General features: G+C 40.0%; 1 pseudogene; it reads left to right on the top strand.

The window, feature by feature from the left end:
• Positions 1 to 5,267: 5,267 nt before the first annotated feature.
• On the top strand, positions 5,268 to 6,395 carry LOC102864179 (annotated as a pseudogene).
• Positions 6,396 to 6,740: the final 345 nt, after the last annotated feature.

Genomic DNA, 6,740 nt, shown 5'->3' with positions numbered 1-6,740 from the left:
GGTGGATTGATTCAGTGACTGGGATAATTGGTATGGGAGTGTCAGAGACAGTGCGATTGGCACAGGACAGAGCGGAGTTTAGGGCTGTTGTACATTGGGTCGCTATGAGTCGCAGGTGACTCGACGGCACATAACAACAACAACAACTTTAGGAACTTTTCCTCTAATCCTGTTGCTACGTTCTTTTTCATAGAGTTCGGCTTCCGAAATAATTTGCTTAGCATACAGACTGAATAGTTATGCAGAAAGGATACAATCCTGAAATATACTTTCTTAATTTTAAACCATGTAATGTTACCGTTTGCTCTGTTTGCACAAAATCCTCCCTGTCACATGATCATAATTAAAGGTTCTGTGATTCCCATTCTTCTCTATATAGCCATTATTTGTCATGAACCACATAGTTAAATGCCAATGCATAGTCAATAAATCATAAGTAGACATTCTTCTGGTATGCGTTACTTCCAGCCAGCATCCATCGGACATCAGCAATGATATCCCTGGTCTCTTCTAAATCCTGTTTGCACTTCTGGAAGTTTTCTGTCTTTTTTCTGACCTAGCTTTTTTTCTTTTTTAAATTATCTGCAGCATTGCTTTGCTTGTATGTGATATTAATGATATTGTTCAGTAATTTACACATTTTTTGGGGGGGATCACCTATCTCTTCCAGTCAGTTGCCCAAACAACTCTCCTCCAAACTTCCTGGTATAAATTGGGAATCACATCCAAGACTGCATCTGTTAGTTGAAGTATACCAATTATTATCCCATTAATTCCCGGGGCCTTATTTTATGCTAGTGCCTTCAATGAAGCTTGAACTTCTTCCTTCATTACCATTGGCTCTGCTGTTGACTGTGTACCATCTAGTTGAAACTGACCCACAGCTGACCCTCCGGCAGGTTTTCAGAGGCAGTTAATCTCACAGCAGCTGGTGGATTTGAACCATGTGCCTTTGGATTGCAGTGCAGCTTCTTCCACTAAGTCACCAGATCTGTCTATGGTAGTTATTTAAATCTTTTAGTAGCAAATAATTCTTTTTGGTATAGTGACTGTTAAATACTTTCATCTTCCTTTGATGTGTCCTGTATCATTCAAGATTTTGCCCATAGTACTCTTTAGTATTTCAACTCAAGGCTTGAATTTGTTTTCTGTTCTTTGGCTTGATAAACAATTTATGAGTTTTTACCCTGGAAGTAGTAGTCAAGAAACCAAAGATGTGTCATATTGGGCAAATAAACTGATGTAAACCTTTCTAAAGTATTCAGGAGTAAGATTGCCTTTTTAAAGAATAAGGTATATCTGATCCAAGCCATATCTTTAAAAAAATAAAATATTCATAGTCATGTAAAACTTGGACAATACATTAGGAAGGCCAAAGAAGAACAAGAGCCTTTTAATTCTGATGTTAGTGAAGAATGTTGAGCACTCCATGGCCTGCAAAAGAGCACACCAGTCTATTTTGGATAGAGAGTAGTCAGAGTGCCCCTCAGAATCTAGAAGTGGTGAGGCTTCTCCTTATCTATTGCAGGAATGTTGTTATAAAGGATCAGAACCTGGAAAAAGACATCATGCTTGGAAAAGGAGAGAGTCAATGAAAGATAGACTTTAGAGAAGAATTGATACTGATGTAACCATGGCCTTGAATAAGAATTGATACAGATGTAACCATGGACTTGAATTGTCAGTATTGTGAGGATGAAATGGAACAAAGAGGGTTCAATTCTGTTCTACATAAGATTGCTATGATTTGGAGCTGGCTTGATAGCACTTAACAAAAAGCAGAAAGGGCAGAAGTAAGCCTATACTCTTTGGATTAAAATATTAGCATTTGCTTAACTATATGGCTTGGACCTCAGTATTATCATTTGTGCACTACTTAAGGGATCATCTATTAACCAAAGTGTTGACAACTCATTTCTACCTGTGAATGTGAGGATTAAAAATGTTAATCATCTGCTACTCTTTATTATTACAGTCTTGGAGACTGTGTGACAGTCAAAATTTGACTGAATGTGATTTGACACAATGGTTTCTTTTGCTTTGCTTGTTTGGTTTTTGTTTATACTGAGATTATCAGTATTTAACCCACAGGACTTTTCTGAAGATTAAATAAGATACTATATTTGAAAGAGTTAACATGGGTCTGACGTGTAAATTCTCAGTAAATGTTAACTTTGTCCTTTTTTTCTCTTCCTCCCTGGAGACTTCTGCTATATGTGATTAAAATAAAAAAGAAAAACACCACAAAATATATAAAACCAAATTTTCTATTTTTAAAAAAATTTACTCCCCTTTTAAGGCTACAGACTACTTAAAAACTTTCAGTTGTTTAGATAGCTAAAGCACATACATTTGGTTCATTAACTTCTGAGTTAATAGATTTATTCCCCAGCTCTTTAAAAAAATTGAGAAACATACTGTTACAGTTAAATATGAAATTTGTCTCTTTTACACTTCATGAAGCTTTTCCAGTTTCCTGTCTTCAAGTTGGAAAATGATGAGGTTGAAAGCTCTCAGGCCTCAAGACATCAACATTTTTTGTCGACCACGAAAGTCCATTCAAGTTCTCATAAATGCCTCAGGAACGTCAAATGCAAAACATTTGGTCAATAGTCTTAGTCAAGGGACACGATACCAGCTTCATTTGTTGTGCCATTTTTCAATTCCCCATTTGTAGAGTACACAGTTTCAAAACTGTTTTTCTCCTCAGATGCTGCATACCATTTAGCGTATCTCATTCCTTGATGTTTTTGTTGCTTTATTCCAATGATTCGCTTCTTAATTTGCTCATCTTAGTATCATCATAAGTGTGAGTTTCTTCTCTTCCTTTATGACATTTGATTTTTTTTTTCTTTTTAGAACTTAGAGTTGTGAGAAGGAAATAGACGGCTCAACTTCTTTAGAGGAACTTCGATTTATATTTTTTACAACTATTTGTCCCAAGTAATATTTTCATAGTACCATTTTCTTACTGCTCCACTAGGCTGTAATACCCTGAGTCTTGACTCCTCCATATAAATAAATAGGATCTCAAAGTTTGTAACTATGGAGAAAGCAGGAGTTTACAAACATTTATACAAAGTTTAAAGCTTCCCTGGAGGAAAATGGATGCAACTGAACAGAAGATAAATTATCTTTAAAGATGTTTCTCAGATTGGATTGTTCTTAATAAAGGACTCTGTTCTACTAGTATTCTTTGAGCCAAATGCTGCTTTTGCTTCTTGGCTTGTTCTGTTTTCTCACAGAGGGAGGTCCACATGGGAAAGTGTGTAGTTCACTTGCCTCAACTTTTAAGAATTTAGAACAAGTAAAACATGTAATGCTGAAGTTTATACATTTGAATCAGGTTATATTTATTGAGTGTATGCTATGATTCTTAAGAGTACATGATGTACTCTAATGCCAACTGAAAGTTTAAAGTTTTGAGGTGCCTCAGAAGAAACACCTGGTGATATGGCTTTGTTTAGTTAAAAAAAAAGAATTAATTCATCCATTAAAACAAAATAGAACATATGTGTAACTGAGATACATGTGGTCACAATGAACAATGAATCTGAATTGACTTAATGACAACTGATTAACTGACTATCAGTGATCTTACTAGATAGGTGCTTATTAGGAAAACAAGCATTTGGAAAAATTAGATAGTGATATAGAGTATAAAACATGAAACAGCCAAAAGTGATGTCACTAAGCTTGCTGTCACCCAGTTAGTCCCTGTGGACCTCTTTCCATCCTTAAAATGTTTATTGTCATTTTTAACTAAAGAAATATATATGTAATAAATACAGTTTTAAATTCCTTAAAACTAATGTTGTTTAGCTTATATAAATACTAGCAACAAAATTGTTTTGTAAATTTTTTATGTTGAATTACATAATTAGTTATAAAATCATCAATAATTGAACAGAAAACTTTCAAAAATTTTCCTTCTTTTCTGTGAATTACTACTTACTTTCTCAGAAAGTTATTAATCTATGTTCACAAATTTTACTTGTGTTGATAGTACGATTAAAAGAACAGAAAATTTTCTAAATCCACAAATATTAAAAATACTGGCCACTACAAAAATAAAACCAATATTGTGCAGGTGTAGTGTGTACAGAAAAAAATGATTGGTTTTAATATTCATTTTATTTGAGTGATAATGATAGGAATAGATTACTCAATCACTCATTTTCTTTAAGCCATTTTTATTCATGGTGACCATCCATCAGATCTTTACAGGAGGAGATTTATCATCTTTCTTCTGAGGAGCCATTGGTTGACCTGAGACTTCAACCTTTCAGTTAGCAATCCAACATGCAACATACTATGCCACCAAGGCTACTTAGAAACAGATTCTTGTTGTTGCTATAAGCCCTCAAATAGACCATGACTCATAGCAACCTTATGAACAATGAATCTGAACTCTGTCCTATAATGTACCATCCTCATAATCTCTGATAGACTGGCCCCCATTGCTACAGTTACGATGCCAGTCTATCTTGCTGAAGATCTTTCTCTCTTATGCTGATTTCTACCTTGGCAAGCATGATTTCCTTTTCTAAGAACTGAATCCTTGTAACAACATGCCCAAATTATGTGCTCTGAAGCTTGACCATTCTTGCCTCCAAGATGTTGGTGAAGAGTACTAAATATCCCATGAATTGTTAAAAGAACAATCAAGTATGTCTTGGAGTAAGTGCAACTAGGAATAGATTACTGTTGTTATCATGTGTTGTCAAGTCAACCTTGATTCAAAGCAAACCTGTGAACAACTCATCTGAACCTGCCTTATCCTGTGCTGTGCTTGCTTCAAAGGAGTACTCTGGTTTCACTTTCTCTGAAACAGATTTGCTTGCTTTCTTAGCAGTCCACTGGATATTCAATACTCGTCTCCAAAATCACAACTCAAAGGTATTGATTCTTCTGTCATCCTTAAGCATTGTCCAATTTAAGATCTGTAGTGATAGATTGTTCTTTTAGCCTTGTGGGTATATTGATAGAAGTAAGTTGTGTGTTTTAAAGAAAATAATGTGGTTTTGTTGTTACAACTAATTACAAGGATATTTTTTATAGAAAATAATGCATTTCGGCTGGAGTGCAGTCGTGGGTGGAGAGAGGGGGTGGAAGGGAAAAGAGGGAAGGAGGAAGAAGGACGGGGGAGGACGGAAAGGAGGGGGGAAGAGGAGGAAGAGAGATAAGTGGGAAGAAGGGGGAGAAGGGGAAAAGGCGGAGGAGGTTGGAAAAAGGGAAGGAGGTGGAAAAAAGAGGAGGAGGTGGAGATGGCAACCGAGGCGTTTAAAGGGGGCGTGGGGAGCGGAAGGGAGCTCCGGGTGCTCATGAGCCTGAGTGTCCCGGGGGAAGTGGGGATAGTCAAGGATCAGCTGTTCGATGCGGGTCATGCCTACTGGCAGCTGCTGTACATCGGTGAGGGAGCCTCCGGCGTGGTCAGCTCAGTGACCACGTACACAAGATTCGGGTGCCCATCAAGAAGATCAGCCCCTTTGAGCCAGCGCATGGTGAGGGAGATCCAGACCTTGCTGCCCTTCTGCCATGAGACTGTCACTGGCATCTGAGACATTGTGCAGGCATCGACCCTGGAAGCCATGAGGGACGTCTATATTGTGCAGGACCTCATGGAGACAGATCTATACAAGTTGCTCAAAAGTCAACAGCTGAGTGATGACTACATCTGCTACTTCCTCTATCAGATCCTGTGGAGCCTCAAGTACATCCACTCAGACAACATGCTCCGCCGAGAACTAAAGCCCTCCAACCTGCTCATCAACACCACCTGTGCCCTTAAGATCTGTGATTTCGGCCTGGCCCGGATTGCTGACCCTGAGCATGACCACACTGGCTTCCTGACTGAGTACGTGGCTACACGCTGGTACAAGGCACCGGAGATCATGCACAACTCGAAGGGCTACACCAAGTCCATCGACATCTGGTCCCTGATCTATATTCTGGCTGATGCTCTCTAACCGGCCATCTACCCCAGCAAGCAATATCTGGACCAGCTCAAACACATTCTGAGTATTCTGGGCTCCTCATCCTAAGAGGACCTGAACTGTATGATCAATATGAAGGCCTACAACTACCTGCAGTCTCTGGCATCCAAGAACAAGGTGTCCTGGACTAAGCTTTTCCCCAAGTCAGGTCCCAAAGTCCTTGAACTGCTCGACAGGATGCTGACCTTTAACCCCAAAAGCAGATCATGGTGGAGGAGGCACTGGCCCACCCGTACCTGGAACAGTGCTATGACACCACGGATGAGCCCATGGCAGAGAAGCCCTTCATCTTTGACATGGTGCCGGATGATCTGGCCAGGGAGCACCTGAAAGCACCCGGAGGGGCTCATTTTCCATGAGACAGCTCTCTTCCAGCCTAGGGCACTGGAAGCCCCCTAACTGGGGAGGACGCCCCTGCTTCCGAGGGCCTGGCCCAGCCTCCTGCCTGCCCTTTTCCTGGATTGTTAGCAAATGGACACTGAACCCAGACTTGACCAGAGGAACCTTGTCCAGGGCAGAGGGCGGGCCTGGCCACCTTCTCTCCCTTGTACTCAGAGACTTCCCTTCCTCCTTCTAGGTCCTGAGGGGCTCAGGTGACCCCACAGCAAACCTTCCCCCCACTTGCCCTGCCTGCATCTACCCTGGCATCCTAGTCTCTGGTAGTTCTGAGTGCAGCCCCTGAACTGAATAAGGGGCAGGACGGGCCAAGGCACTGAACTAGCCTTGGCTTCACCTCATTATAAC

The sequence above is a fragment of the Elephantulus edwardii genome, unplaced genomic scaffold (assembly GCF_000299155.1).
Source record: "Elephantulus edwardii isolate Elephantulus edwardi_28Jun2011 unplaced genomic scaffold, EleEdw1.0 scaffold00058, whole genome shotgun sequence".
NCBI lineage: Eukaryota > Metazoa > Chordata > Mammalia > Macroscelidea > Macroscelididae > Elephantulus > Elephantulus edwardii.
The sequence above is the reverse complement of the archived record's forward strand: the minus strand, read 5'-3'. Positions and strand labels throughout refer to the sequence as shown.